Source organism: Amblyomma mixtum, chromosome 2 (genome assembly GCF_055824585.1).
Source record: "Amblyomma mixtum isolate Tamu chromosome 2, ASM5582458v1, whole genome shotgun sequence".
Taxonomy (NCBI): domain Eukaryota; kingdom Metazoa; phylum Arthropoda; class Arachnida; order Ixodida; family Ixodidae; genus Amblyomma; species Amblyomma mixtum.
The window spans coordinates 111,640,061-111,656,697 of NC_143013.1; positions in this window are offsets into that span (position 1 = coordinate 111,640,061).

A 16,637-nucleotide genomic window follows, 5' to 3' on the forward strand; every position below is an offset into this window, starting at 1 on the left:
GCAGGAACGCAAATTGAGAGCTCCCCGTATATGTAAGAAAGCGGAATGATGCAAATATGTTGGAAGCCCACCCGTTTACTACGCATATTAGGCAATCAGGAGGTAGCGAGGCGAGTGGATGCATGCGATCCACGCTGCATGCGTAGACGAAGACGAAGAGAAAGAGGCCTGGATACCAACCTTTACCTCCGAATTCTTGGCCGATCCCCCAGTGTGGGTAAGTGCCATTCTGTCAGAGGCTACAACAACAACAACAAAGTGCCATTCTGTCAGAGGCTACAACAACAACAACAACAACAACAACAACAATTATTTTTTATGTATTTTTCTTTTTGTTTTCATTTACTGATTATCAAACAGTTCATTTATAATTTTTTTTTAATTCCTCTCTCTTTCAGTAAATACAAAATTGAACCATTCCATGTGTTGCATTTGAATTTGCGCATAAAGCTGTCGTCCTGTCTTTGATCTCCCAGCTGACAAGTCCCCTGTCGTTGCGTTGTGCAATCTGTCAGCTTATTACCTATTACTACTCCTTTTCTTCTAAAACTGCTAATCTTTCCAAGAGTTCGCCGCCTGTGTCTTGGCCAATCCCCCGTAGTGGGTATGTGCCATTTTACTTGAGGCCAACTATCCAACCAACTTTGGCAAAACCTCCTCCTGGTCCTTACCCAATCCCCCCGTGTGGGTATGTGCAACTTTTTTGAAATGCTAACAACAAAAACAACAACTTCCCTTGGAGCGCTCGCTTATGCAGTTAACGACAACGACGCGAGATGTCCATGACCGTTTTGCGTTGCGCAATCTTGAAGTGCGCCGATCATAGTTCAGTATTTCGAACCTCTGTAAGTCATGTGGTGAAAGTGAATCACTGGATAAATTTCTTGTGTTCCATCCCACTCGCTTAAGGCTTCCCCCTTCTTTCCCCGCTATCCCCTCGCTTAAGGGTAGCGCCAAAGGATACGCCCCAAACCAGTGGGCGATTCTCTTCGTGATTACATTATTTTGTCTGAGAAGCTCCTTTGTTAATTATAATTGTGCTAACTTTTCATTCAAAATTACACGACTGAGTGTCGAGCTTAAGTCTTATGTGTTCCTCCTGTGTGAATTTTCAACGCAACTTTTCAGATCCCTCACTATTCGTATGTGCCCCCTCTACCATAGGACATGAACGACCGCCGGACGGGTAGATGAGAGGGACGTGTCACAGTTGCTGTTGCTGACAAAACAGGGACACGTACTCACAGAAACTCGGCGTCCCTAGCGGTGGACCGCAGTGGAAGCAGGCGTCGGCAAAGTGGAGGAAAATTTCACATCATGTGATCTTTACGGAACCGAAAGGCTCGGGGGGGATGTCGATCAGGAAGAAATCGGCGAATTAAAAAAATATCCGACACCACTCTCACAATTTGTAGGAAATATAAACCATGGCGGCAGGTAACCAGCCAGTTGGTATTTAGCAAAATGTACTGCAGCTTAGAGGGTATGACCTTTGTGTTGATTACTGTGAAGCGTTAACAAATCGCGTTTGTGTAGCGGTCGCGCGGTACTCTTGTGCCCAAAGAAATGCTATAAGGTATTTCCGACAGCTGCTAGAGAGCCCTAGAAAGCTTTTAGGCTACGCCACATTGTTGCAGAAGTGGCGTTTTTTGTATAAAAATCATACAGATAACGAACAATTTTTTTTCCGCAGCATTTAGGCTACAGGTAATCAGCCGCTCGGGTAGGGCGCGCAATGAGAAGGCAAGATAACCGCAGCTTTCTAAATATAACGGAGTGGGTTCCAAGAGATGGCACGCGTAACAGAGGCGGCAGAAAGTTTGGTGGGCGGATAACATTAAGAACTTTGTGGGGATACGGCGGCCACACCTGGCAAAGGACAGGGTAAACTGAAGAGACGTAGCAGAGGCCGTTGCCCTGCAGTAGGCGTAGTCCGGCTGACGACGATGATGATCATAAATTAGCCGCACGCTTGAAAAACAGAAACATTTATATGTCTCGTCTAACACCTCTTTTAATAATGTTCAAATTAAAAAAAAAATGAGTTAGACAGGTAGAGCAGAACGGTGGGACTAAAGATTAACATGCAGAAAATCAAAGTAATGTTTAAAAGTCTCGCAAGGGAACGGCAGTTCAAAAATGGTAGTGACGTACTGGAAGTGGTAAAGGATTATGTCCACTTAGGACAGGTAGCGGCCGGAGATCAGTATCCTGAGAGGCAAAAAATTAGAAGATTAGGAATGGGGCGGAACGCATATGGCAGGTGCTCTTATACCATGATTGATAGATGGTTTACCAGTATGCCTCAAGAGAAAATTATACAACAGCTGTATCTTACCTGTACTCACCTACGGGGCAGAAACATGGAGGCTAACGAAAAGCGGTGCAGTAAGAGGAATCTGAACTCGTCTTTTTTCCGCGGGAACTCAATCTGCACGTTCCGAGCATTCTTAGAAACTTCGATTTATTGCCCTGTGTGGCCGATTTCCCGAATTAAATCGAATTAACGTCCGGCTTCCGCCTTTTGTTTTTAATTCCCCCCCCCCCCCCCCCCCCGTGCGGTGGGCGGAGTCGACAAACGCGTGGAGTGCCTTTCACTCAGTCCCGTGGCGGATTGCCGCTCTGCCATCGGCGGAGTAATACGTAGTAGTCCGTAAAAGCAAATAGTCCGAGCGTATTTTTATTTCTGCGGGCTTATTTTGCGGCTATATTATCTGCGAATGAAACTATTTATTCACAGAAACCTAAAAAACTAAATAAAGCGAAAGCAAAGCCTCCACGGAGCTGGCTGAAAGGCGCTCCACGCGTTGGTCAACTCCGCCCACCGTACGGGGGAGAAATCGAAAAAAGAAGGCGGGAGCCGGATGTTAATTCGATTTAATTAGGGAAATCTGCCACACAGGGCCACAAATCTATGTTTCTAAGAATGCTCAGAACGTGTAGATCGAGTTCCCCGGCGAAAAGACGAGTTCATATTCCGCTTCAGTGTACCTCTAAGCACAACGCAGCGAGCTACGAAAAGAAAAATGATAGGTGTAATGTTAAGAGACCCGAAGCGGGCAGAGTAGGTGCGGGAACAAACCCGTGTTAATGATATGCTAGTCGAAATCAAGAGGAATAAATGGGCTTCGGCCGGGCATGTAATGAAAAGGCCATATAACCGCTCGTCATAAACGGTAACGGAGTGGGTTCTAAGAGAAGTAAATCGTAGCAGCGGGCGGTAGGAGGTTAGGCGGGTGGATTAGATTAAGAAGTTTGCGGGGATATAGGGGCCGCAGGTGGCAACGGACCGGGCTCATTGGAGAGATATGGGAGAGGCCTTTGCACTGCAGTGTTTACCTAGTCAGGTTGATGGTGATGACGGTGAGAAGCGGGAATAATTTAGAGCCCCTTTAGGTGACCAAAAGCACGATTACTGAGGAATATACTGGAAGAGTCCGATGTTTCTAGCGCAGTGAAACAGAGCAAGGACAGAGCTTTTCATTATTTACTCCGCTTTTCACGAAGTACCACTGAACATGATCGAAATTGACGTTTTTACTGCGTACTTGTCCCACATGACGCTGCTGGGCTGCAGGCCAATGCATCCGCACTCACAAATACGGCACGCTCTTGAGCGAGAGAGGGGGGCTTCAATGAAGAACAGATACTTTAGTAGGCGTTTGAATGGGCTGATATGAAATCCGCTTTGGGGGAGAGAAAAGCGGAGAGAGAAGAACACAGAAAATGTTGAATTAAACGCATGAAGAAAGAGCAAAACGAGGTGGCCATTTAATCCGGATGGATACGCATCGAAGGAGAAGGCTAGAAAAATTTCAGGTTACTATAGAAACACAATGCGCTGTAGTTAGCAAACGAAAAGGTCCTTGCATCCCAAATACATTTCTGTGCCGACTAAAGATTTCAAAGTTTTTGAGTTAGTTTATTGTCTTTCAGATATGTTATTAAAAAGTTCTGTGCGCGGTGCTGCTATGAAGTGGTGTCTAAGGTGCCTACAAATTAACTCACCGATAGCGGCACTTTTGTGAAGTTTTATATTTTGTGCTCATAGCACGCTGGCACGAATTTATAAGCTCAGCATTCTAAGGAAATACTCTTCACTGTCTCAAATGAGCCACAGTTATAACTATCGAGTCTGGTCGCTTGACCTCCACGGTATCGGAAGCTGCTTGGGAACGCGGCCTTCAGTTGCAGATGGTGGTAGACAGATTATTGATGGCGGCGAAGTGTATGCGAAAGTCAAGACTTTTGATGCGTGCCACCAGGATGGAGGAATGGTGGACGAGATGGCAAGTTCCAAAAACGATCCCTTTTTTATAAGCGCGTTTTGTCGCCATTAATAATAAGTAAATTCTGTAAAAAAAAAAAGGTTCCGAATATTCTAAGCGGGAGACATTTGCGGGGCGCTTCGTCTATCTTTTCGTGCCCCTAAACGCCACAGTGTGTTGGATTCAAATGGAATTATATACAGCGACCTGTTACACAGGCTATGTAATTTAGATATCAAATGTCACAGAACACTGGCTGCTAAATGGTCTTCCTAAGCTTGCTTGAAACGCTTTGTTGCGCAGCTTTGAGTCTGTGGATATCAGCTATTTGTCCAGCTCTTCCGCCTATGGATACATATGGCAGCTTCTTTGATCCCGCAGAGCACTGCCGATGAGGAGGATGCCTTCCGCTGAAGGCGATAAAATAATATTTTTAGTGTAAGCCACACGTAGGTACTCCAGGAGGCGCAATAAGACGTCTGTGGGGATCTCAGCCTCCTGTGAGCACATTTACATTATGCAGCTCCCAGGAGGTTGGAGTATCGCGGCTTGTAGCGTTCGGTTAATTGCCTTTACAGCAGATACAGACTGATTGTTTTGAAGATTACAGATTATCTACGAATGCAACAAGGAAGCAGTTTTGGGAGCTGGGTGAGAGAACAACGATAAGTGAGTTGCATGGCTCGACCAAAGCAGGAGTTCAAGTGTTTTATATCAGATTGATAAAGGAAGTGCTTCTTTATATTGGGTAGATTCCGGGGGTGACTACGCATTGTCTTCAAGGAAAGGATGACATCCAATGGCAGATACCACGCTTCCTCTGGAGTTCATAGGAAAGAAGATCCCTTTAGGAGACACAGACTGACCCGAAAACACTTCTCCCGCACTTCTTTCGGTGCTTTGGCACTCGCGACAGACACTCTTTGCAGAACTGACAGAGAACAACGCGGCGTTCCTTCAAAGTACTCTTTCCAAACCAGTATTACTGAGCGTCAGTGCCTGCCACCTCATTTTACCGATGTGCACCCGTACATTTGTGCTGATGCAGCAATTTTATTGCGAAACTTCTTAACCTTGCCTGACCAAGAAAGGCTTCTGTCGATAGCGATATACCAATGAACCTCCGAGTACGCTCGTAAAGTAGCGCGTGTACCCTGCAGGAGCTGATACTGGTCCATCGATTTTCCACTAATAGCCCGCGCGAAACTCCTTTCAGGCAAAAGAAATCATCGTGGTAGCACACAAGTCTTGTTGTTGTATACTTTTTGAAGTCGTAGCTACGTAATGTAGCGCGGACGTGGCGAGCTCCGGATGCACTGTACCCGACGGGTCTAATACTACACCACAAAGGTAAAGATTTTCTAATGTTGAGCCTAGACTACTGGTGTGTACATGTTTCCTTCCAGAAAAAGAGAGCCGTTAGCGTCCTGGCACTCCAAAAGTGATGAAAAAATAACTGAACTAGACCGCTCTCATGGTTTTTTTCACTCAAGCTCAGCATGGTTTCAGATCAGGTTACTGGTGTACGACGCAGCTCTTAGAATTCAGCCATGATATTTTTTCATCATTCGACAAGGGTCTTCAAACGGAATGTATTTTCTTAGATTTCAAGAAAGCGTTTGATTTGGTACCTCATGATTTGCTACTGTATATATTGATTTTAATCAAGATTCCAACTTCCCTTCTAAACTGGCTTCAATGTTACCTTCAGGGACGTAAACAACGTGTATTGATTAATGGGTCCCAGTCTGATTATGTTCCTGTATCTTCGGGGGTACCGCAGGGGTCTGTTTTAGGGCCTCTGCTATTTCTAGTTTATATTAATGACATTTCTAAAGATATGACTTGTGAAATGCATTTATGTGCTGACGATTGTGTTATCTACCATGTAGTTAACAGTTCATCAGATTCTTGTCATTTTCAGTGCAACTTGGACCGCATACAACAACGGTGTTTGAAGTGGCAGATGTTTCTGAACCCAGTAAAATGTCAGTTTATTTCCTTCACATGCAACATCAACCTTTCCTGGTTGAATGCAAACTAGATTCTACCCGACTTTCTAGAGTTTCTGATTATAAATACCTCGGCGTTTACTTTTCGTCCAATCTCACCTGGAACGAGCACGTCGAGCACGTTCCTGCTAAAGCTTATGGCATGCTATATTTTCTAAGAAGAAATTTTAAAATGCACCACTCTGTAAAGAGACTCTGTAAAGAGACTCTGTATTTCACCTATATTCGGCCAATATTGGAGTATGCTTGTGTTGTTTGGCACCCCCCAACTTTAAATTTAACCGACATGCTTGAGCGTATTCAGAACTTTGCCGCCCGGTTTGTCTCAAGTAATTACGATTTTAACAGTAGTGTTACTAACATTAAACGAACGCTGGGATGGGAGCTGTTACGAAAACGCCGTACGAACTCCCGGTTAGAAATGTTGTATAAAATCTTTCACCAAAAAATAAAAATAGGTAAAGAAAATTATTTGCTTCCACCGCATTTCAGGTCAAACAGACTTGACCACGGATGGAAGATTACAGAAATTAAATGCAAAACTAACACTTATCAAAATGCAGTTTTCGAATCCTCCATTCATGACTGGAATCGCCTGCCCCATGAAATTGTTGAGTGCCGTTCCGAACCTATGTTCCACGCGTTGCTGTCGGACGTATGAGTGCGCAGTTGGCTTTTTTTTTTGGTCATTCCTTGTTGTTTCTTCATATTCATTCATATTGTACTTTCTGTTTCATGCTTTGCTGTATTGCCTTTCTGCCTTTTTCTTCTTTTTCTTTCTCTTTTTTTTCTGGCCTATTCTTCTTTTATGTATCCTCACCCCCCCCCCCCCCCCCCCCCTGCAATAATGATTACGGGCGCTGCAGGTATTTCCAAAAAACAATAAATAACGCATCATTGTTGTAAGCCGGAGTTGTCGACAGAAATGTCACGCTTTTTCAAAGCGTTACATTTCAAACGGGGCAATTGTACTTAGGCTAGTAACCATGCAACCAATTAAAGGGATGGCATTGTGATGCTCCAAGTAAAATAAATAAATAAATAAACCGAGAAAGAAATTGGTCGAGTTGGGGAATCGAACCAGGCTCTCCGGAGTGCGAGACGAGCACGCTAACCACTCCACCATGCCAGCTTCTTTTATCTTTAATTTTCGAGATTGACATGAAAACAATAAGAACACTTCAGCTACACTTGAGCTGATACGGGTGAAGTTAAAATTCCGGAAGTTTCACTAGATCATCTAGTAGTGTTACCCACTGAGGTGGGTCACGCTGCGCCTGGTTACATTCCCGCTCATAAACAGCACTTTCAACAAAGTTATCACGTGTACTACGAGTGTTTATATCCGCATGCCTTACTTGCTTTCGCGTTTTCCACAAGCTGTGGAGGCCAAGGAGCATTAATAAGTCATAGGGTACCTCTTTACGATCAACTGCTAGAAATCTGATACCATAAGGGTGCAGTGGTAGTTCTTTCTTGATGGTTGGACATCCCAGAAAAATATGGCGTCCCAGCAGTCTAGGAAAACATGTTCAATTATCTCCGGCTGATGACATAACAGGCAATTTGTTGTCCATGGGACAAAGATTCCTTTTTCCTGAAGCCAGGTTTTAACGGGTAGTGTATTAGAGTGCAATTTGAAAAAAGAATGTTTTCACTGTCGGCCGGACCGGCATCTCGAAGGTTCGGAGTGAACACGTCTAGTGAATAGGGTATCTTCGTTCACTGCCACCTTCCTCCCTTCTCTGACGGAAAAATTTTAAAAAGTTCAGATAGGAAAAGAAATAAGAAATTAATAACAAAATAACAATAAAAGTTTAAAAAGTCGGAATAAAACACACAAAAAAATCGATACAAACCAGTGCGCAAGGAGAGGCTTTCGCCTTCAGCACTTTAGAGATCCAAAGTGCCCCTGAATTTTCAGATTTACGCAACCTATGAAATGGTCAGCTGAGTGCTCACTGATCTAAGCCGAACTCAGCCTCTGGTCCGCATTTTATCCCATGTTTTGTTTTAAAGACCTATGCGACAAGCGTAGCCAGGTTCCAGGTTGTATAATTGCGTGCGCGCCGACGTAAGGTCAGCTTGAAAAAGTGAGGGCGTTGGCTGTGGAACATATTTATTTATTTACAGGTACCTTACAGGCCTCCAGGGAGGCATTGAGTAAGGGGGGAGCAATATATATGTGCAACAGTAGCTAGAAGAAACCAAAAATGCGTAGAAACAAACACTGTTACATTCTAAAAGCTGATTACAAATTATCACGACAGTACAAAATACATGCAGAAAAACATTAAATAAAAAATAGAATATAAATACGACATAATAGTAACGGGAAAAAAAAGAACATGAGCAAATACACAGGAAGGCGAATGGGCTGATAAACAGGGTGTGACAAAAAAAAACAAAAAAAAACAAACACAAAAAACAGGCATGACATATAACATTCAAGAAGCATCACGTCGAGTGGTGGCACGCGCAACACACAAAGGGCGACCGTAAACAGTCTCCAGGGAAAACTACCTCCGAATATGTGAATCACCTTCCTCACGTGGCAACAAAGTCCCGGGAACGGAACGCAGCTGGTGCTCGCAGGGCTACGCGGAACGCAGTTGGTGCTCGCAAGCTACGCGGCAGCTCGGGTATCCAAACAGTCGTAGCTGTTGTACCGTTATCTAGCCACCTCAATGCGTACGTCCCGCTGGGAGAGAACTCTGTTTTTCAAGCGGCGATTGCCACAGCGTCATGCACCACGGATACTAGGCGCTGCAGCCTTCTCGTCACCTCCCACAAGACATCTGCTAATACGGCTTAACCGGTGGACATCCATCTAGGGCAAGTTTTTCCTACTTTCGTATCAAACTTGTGACGCAACCGTTCGTCGTACATCGCAACCGGTGGTGTCATACAACTTCTCGTTGCACACATATACAGCTGCTAGTCGATTTGGAGGCCATCACGTGAAAGGCGTTCCAAATGACTACATATAAACTCACGGTGAGACATTCATGATTTCACCTTCGAAACGCGCAAGTAGATTTAAGTACCATAGGTTTTTTTTTTTTTGTTGTAGCAGCATGCCGGCTCCTTGTGTGTCTCTGGGTGTGTGTGTGTTGTTGCAGCACTTCTGAAAGTGATGCTTGTATAGTCATGATACGAGGGCGTTCGGTGTGCTTGACGGTATCGAGTCTAATTTGTCTCACAAGGTTAAGATCAGTGGCAGTGGCAGTGGCAGAAAACTGAAGAGCATGCGATTTCCGCGAAGCACGAGGCCTCCATAATCATAGCAGTTGCATGGGGGGTGAAAAAATTCCAGCCAGCGACGGACTTTGACGCAGCTCTCAATATGTTGTCTAGAATTTTCGGCAACATAGAGGGCACTAACGAATGCCTTTCCTCGATTGTTGAAATTCACCAGAGCGAGGCTGCGTTCCATTGATATCAAAGCACTCGAAAGTAATTTTGGAGTGGTTTTTCTTTAGTGAGCCAGGACACTTCAGCATGTACCGAGTATGAGCTTGGGGAGTAGTTTCGCGTTTCATTGAGAGTCATGCCAGTTGGCGTCTTTCGATATGTCAGCGCTCCTGCTTGCTTGGCGAGTGCGGTTAAAGATGCCAAAAGAGCCGGGAGCCACTCAAGAGCACACGGGAAGTGTGCATTCTTGCTTCGCTATGTCGAGCTCTTGAAAGTCGCCTTGCGGGACCTCGCAGCGAAAAGTGGAAGACGAGCTGTTCCAAAGTGTAGAATCAAAACAGGAGCATTTACGAGAAAGTGGTATGAGACTTCCGATTTTATAAGCATAACGCTGAACAAGCTGTCAGAGGTAGATCAATAAAATTCTCACTTCGTAAGGGTGTTGGGAGACGGGCGATTGTCACTGCCTCCAGTCTCATCTGACGGACACGAAGCTCAAACAGCACCTCCGGTCCGAGACGTAGGAACCTTATATACGGATCGCCATGGGCGACTTATTTGCTAGTGTCAAAATATGAGAGAAAGCTGACAAGAAATATGGCTGCGATATCTTTTACGAATTAGAAGACTATCACAAGGCAGAGAAAATTTTGGACTGCGCTTTTCTTACGCGTATATTTGTTAATGCATTGGTAGGCTCAGCTGAAACTTGGGGACATACAAGGGGGGACCCAAAAGAAACCGGATTTTTCGTATAAAAACTTTATTTATTAACTCTTGCACAAAATTCCTTCAGTCACCTTCAAAGTACTCTCCATGAAATGGGATGCACTTATCAAGTCTTTTTTCCCACTGTTTGAAACATCTCTGGAACTCTTCAACTTTGATATCGTCCGGTGCCCTCTGCGAAGCTGTTTGTAGGGCCACCACATCACCAAAACGCTTCCCTTTTAGACTTTTCTTCATTCTCGGAAAGAGAAAAAGTCGCACGGGGCTAGGTCTGGTGAATAGGGAGGGTGGGGAACGACAGTCCATCCCCGATAGGCCAAAATAGTGGGTCACTCGTAAGGCCGTGTTTGCGGGGGCGTTGTCGTGATGAAGGAACCAGTCACCTGATCGCCGACGTTCCTTGCGTTTCCTCCGCACATCCTCTCGCAGACTTCTTAAAACTTCGAAATAAAAGTGCTGGTTAACAGTCTGGCCAGGGGGAACAAATTCCTGGTGCAAAATTCCACGAAAATCACAAAAGACAATGATCATTGTCTTCACATTCGACTTCAACTGCTTTGCTTTTTTTTGGTCTCGGGGAGTTGGGAGACTTCCACTGGCTTAACGCTTGCTTAGTTTCTGGATCATACCCCTAACACCAACTCTCATCACCTGTAATGACTTTGGTGAAGAAGTTTGGATCACTTTCAATCTCTTTTTTTTAATCCCTACTAAAATTTAATCGAATGTTCTTTTGATCCTGTGTGAGAATGCGAGGAAGAAATTTAGCGAAAACACGTCTCATTTGCAACTGCTCAGTCAAAATTCGCTGACAGGAGCTCCAACTCACCCCTGTCTCTTCTGAAATTTGGTCGACCGTGAAACGACCATCTTTGTTCCTTTTTGGCGGATTTTTGCAACGTTTTCATCGTTTCGAGACGTTGAAGGATGCCCAAAACGAGCATGGTCTTCGACACTCATCTCACAACGTTTGAAGCGCCCAAACCACTCGGAAACTTGTGTGCGGCTCATAGCACCCTCTTTAAAAGTCTGTTGCAACATTTGGTAAGCTTCCGTTGCTGATTTTTCAAGCAGGAAACAAAACTTCAAACACACTCTCTGTTCTTTTAAATTTGCCATGAAGATTTCGCAGGCGGAACAAAGTAACTGCAAGCGAAACACAACACTACGCTCAAATGTTTGCCTACAAATTTATGTCGTCTGAACAGCTGTTTCGTGAAGGTCTCTGCTAACCCCATCTAGCGGTAGAACTCTCTACCAAGTCTACGAATGGTAGCGCGCTCTCAGTTCGGTTTCTTTTGGGTCCCCCCTCGTACACAGTGGCCGTCCACAACAAAGCAACGTTTCATAGGCCGCATTCGGATCGACTTCTTTGCCTCCTTGTTACGCTGTTGCCGTAAAAAGCACTGCATCGGAATACAACGGCAAAACGTGGGACTCTCAAGTTTCGCCGCAGCTTCCAAGAGATGCAAGACGAGCGGATCCCGATTGCTTGAAGAGGATAAGGGGGCTCGTGCCCTACACCGGAGTCGTCCAAGACCAAAGCCCTCTCTCAGGCGCCGCCCGTACAAGGACTTATATCACACGGAGATCAAAGCTCCGCGCATCAAGGCGTCATCCCTGGCGGAGCTCTACTCCAGTCCACCTTCCCCGGCTGAGGCATCCCTCGGACCATCTTGTGCATGGCTCGGATGCCCCGCCTCACGCGACACTTCCTTCCAGCTATGCGCCGATTCCCTGTCAAACGACGCATCCTGCATCGGAATCAGGTTGCCACTGACCCCTTCTAGCCATTTACAAGGAGAAATCGACCATCATGGTATTCGACCCAGGCAGCCTACCAAGCTTTCGCCTTCACATCCAGTAAAGGACAGACTAATGATTGTCTTGGAGATAGGCTGCCTGTCGGTTCAAGTCTTCCCGCGTTCCGGAGGCTATGACTACTACGGCACACAGTGCAGAGTGGCAACGTGGTGGCCTCTACCGGCAGCAGCCAACTATTAGGGGTCATAGTGGTAATGTGAACGCTTCCTTCGGCAACTACTGACAATCACGCCGTAGCAGACGCGATAGGACCGCCTCCTTTCATAGAGTACCATGACACAGGATGGCAAGCGCAGGAGGACCACCCCCTTTGGTAGCATACCAAAGCGCACTACATGACTGGACATTAGAAGCGATGTCTGGAAGTAGGTTTAGACTAGCCTTACCTATGATATAGTGCGAGTATGAGAAGCGCAAAAGGCGGGGATCAAAGTGGGAGGAACACAGGCGAGTGCTGTCTGTGTTCACAGGTAGCTCGTCCTTCTACCCCCTCTCTTGCGTACCCGTCTTTTGAGCTGTTACCTTCAGGGATGCCTTTCCAACTCGCCCGTTTATCACGAATAAATAGTGGGCTATGATGTAATGTGCCCTTACCCCAGAACCTGTGCTTTTTAAACGGTCACATGTAATTTCCGAAAATAGGTACAATTCTGCGCTGTTAAAAGCATTAACCAAATTCATTTTCGCAGCGCAGCTCATCGCTGACAGCGGCACATATTTCATGGGCACTATATTTGCAGACGCTTGCAAGGTTGCCGTTCAGCTTAAAATGATGGTTCCCTACCACCCTCACCTCAATAATACACAACCGCTCAGAAGAATCCAACAGGCGAATCTGGTCACTTACGCATAATGTCGCAAGGATATTGGCCATGCGGCCAACAGGTTATATACCGGCAGCTATTCGCCTTAGTCATCCTATATAAGGCGTGACCTTAAAATATACGAATGATGTTTCGATTATTCATAAATTAGGAGCAGTAGTACATGAAAGAAGAGGGCATTGCACAGCCCCATAGCTGCCTCCATAAAGCAGGAACACCGCAACTGGAATATGCACCGGGAGGGGAATTACAGGATAGGAGAACGGAGGGTACCCGGTGAGGACGAGAATGGTAAAGGGGGCTGAAGTAGGACAGCGGAATGTGTTCATCAAAGCAGAATCGTATATCTCTTAGCCAGGTTGCGTCAGACCACGGAACCTAGGCAGTTAAAAGCGTTCGTAACAAAGCAATGTCAAAAATGAAAAATCGATCCCCGTCAAAGGGTAATCAAGACATGATAATCGCAGAAAAGACGGCAGGAATCACTTTTCACAAAAAGAAACCGCCTACACATGTCCTTCGAGAAATCGCAGCTCTTTGTCGAGGAGTGAAAAAGAGGGCGTGCTGACACACTTCTCTCTCGCTTTAGAAATACAGAGCTAGAATAATCTCCAGCTCCAGTTTGTCTTTGGCGCATGCAGAAAACTTGGTTTTGTCAAAGAGCGGTTTACAGTCACAGCTGTCACAAAGGTATGCCATGAAACGGCAGAATTTTTTTTCATGTTCAAGTCTTCCCGTTTGGTCATTGTAAACGCTATTGCAGATCCTTCATAATTAAAGAGTTTTGAGGCGCAAAAAACAGACAAGACACATTGGTAGGTGACAGGACGAAGCGCCAACTTCCAACTGATTTTATTGCATGCATGAAACGTACTTATATAGCTTGTCGTCACATGCGCAGGAGGGTCACCTAATGCTCAGGAACGACATAAGGCGCGCTCCTTATCATTTAATTATTTAATTATGCTCATTTAATTGTCAACCAAAACCAACTAGCCCAGCAGCAAGTGCTCTTAGGCTATTGCAGATGAGGTTAATCTCAAAGATAAGTTTGCTATTGCATTTTGTGTACTTGGTGACATGCTTTTCAGAGCATGATTGTTGATTTCGATCGCAAAGCATCGCACAGACCTTAGCAAACTTGTACCGGGCAATGAAAACCACGTTGATGTGATATTTGCCACCTTCTTAATATTCTGCGACAGCCCGCGAAAACACTGAATACCGCGGCTACACGCTTCGTTCTTTCTTTTCCGTCTCTGTTTGTTGCTTTGTAAGCAGGCTTTCACAACTGCTGGAAATAAATGCACTTAGATAACCAGCTCTAGTTAGGCGAATCACTTCGTCATGGAAGCTTTGACTTCGAAGACAAAGTGGTATGGTTTGGTTTAGTGGGGTTTAACGTCCCAAAGACACTCAGGCTATCAGAGACACCGTAGTGAAGGGTTCCGGAAATTTCGACCACCTGGGGTTCTTTAACGTGCACTGACATTGCACAGTACCCGGGCCTCTAGAATTTCGCCTTCATCGAAATTTAGCCGCCGCGGCCGGAATCGAAGCCGAGCGTCGTAACCACTGAGCCACCCCGGCGGGGATGATGACAAAGTGGTGAAATGATGAAAAGTAATGGAATTGCAGAAATAATAGTAACGCAATAGTAATCGATTACTGTTCTGTAGTTATACAGTTACTTTTCTGGGCTGGTAATTGACCACTGTAATCAGTTACATTTCAGATGGAGTAGCTTTAATTGTAATAGGTTACTTATTTTTTGTAACGCTTACAAGACTGATGCCCATTTAACATGTTCGCGTGTTTCGCTGACTCCTCGGCGCGCACTCATGGAGTTCGGCACAACTAAAGCCCCTAGAAATTTTTAAAGTAGCGACAACCTTTGCAGAACGCCGCCTCTCCCTCTCCTGCGCCCATCGCCTCTTCCCATTGGTCGATGGTTTCGCGCGCAAAAGCCCTTTAAACCCGTGCTTTTCGCGGCCGCAGACGCCATATTGTCCGCTCCAACCGCGCACCGTAGGTTCGGCAGTCGTCGTTGCGGTCACTGCGCTTTTGCTTGCTGTGAAGAACAGCGGCTTTTGTTTTGCTCGGAACGCATGTCAGTCACGTAACTTCAAGCCGTCTATCTGTGCCGCATGACGGGCTGCTGCGCAAAAAAGAAAAAAAAAATGACGGGCAGCTGCTCCTTCGGGTGCAAGAACCGTCACGACGGCGGAAAGCGGTTCTTCGCGATCCCATAATTGAAAACCGCCGCGGGCCGGAGGAAGGTTTTGTTACACAGAATTGGCCGGGCGAATTTTAACGCAACGCCATCGACCAGAATTTGCGACGTAAGGAACGTGCTTTCAATAGCTGCTGAGTTTTCCTTTTTTTTTTTTCAAGCTACGCTGTGCAGTGGTTTGTTCGCGATCGAGCGTATGGCCGCAGTAAGCTCGACATAAGGGCGCTTGCGTTGAGCGCATCGTGATTGCACGCACGCAAGCGTGTAAGTGACGCGAGGCACACGTCTAACTCTAGAGTGACGTTCCTTAAAATTGAGCGCATGCCGCAGTTAGACATACATGCGTACTATAAGCGCAGATCAAACAGCGCTCTGACATGGTGAAGCGCGCGCGTTACATTCTGTAGTCGCGCGCGTGCGCGCGTGCGTGTATTATATATCGACTACAGAATGTAACGCGCGCGCTTCACCATGTTAGAGCGCATATATATATATATATATATATATATATATATATATATATATATATATATATTAAAGAAAAAGACAAAAAGAATTATCGCGCCGATATGCATCGTCAAGGCACCGTAGGAACCGCTGGTGGAAACACCAGCTAGCGCGCGCTGGCTTGCGTTTACTCTCGAAATATGACCAGTAGCTGTGGGTATGCGTGATAGTGCCCATCGTAAGTGGGTCGCACGTTTCCTGTCACACTTTGTAACATCACTTCAGCGTTCTCGCTTCTCCTTGACGCCTAACTAGTTAGGAGGAGGCTACGAATGCGAGCAAATCTGTGATAACTTTTATTAATGCTAAAACGTTTTTTTTTTTGTTAACGTTGCCCACAGTGAGGCCTCCATTATCTCCGTCTTTAAAAGTTTTGTAGCAGCTTTTTTTTTTAAATGAGATCCGTATAACAAAAGGCTTTGGCTTTACCGATGTGCATTTAGTACTCGGGCTGTTTCCCAGCCTGAGCCGGGCATGTGTATGCCTCGCGGGCCGGGTTCGGGCCTATATTGAAAAAATCGGGCCGGGCTGGGGCGGGTAACGAAAAAGATTGGCGGGCTTGGGACGCGTGAATAATTAAGGCCCGTGCAGTGCTCTAATAGTGACTATACGAATATGGAAGATTATCGGACAGATGTGTTAAAAGCGAGGTAGGTTTTGCTTTTCACTATGACTGATACCGATGAAACATTTATGTAGAAATTTATTATCCCATTGCTGGCAGGCGAAGGATATTTGCGAGGTAGGTTTTCTCCTTAGGAAGTAACTGTTCCAAAGAAAATTTTAATGCGGCAGTCTATATCGTTACAGTTAATGCAAGCGAAAG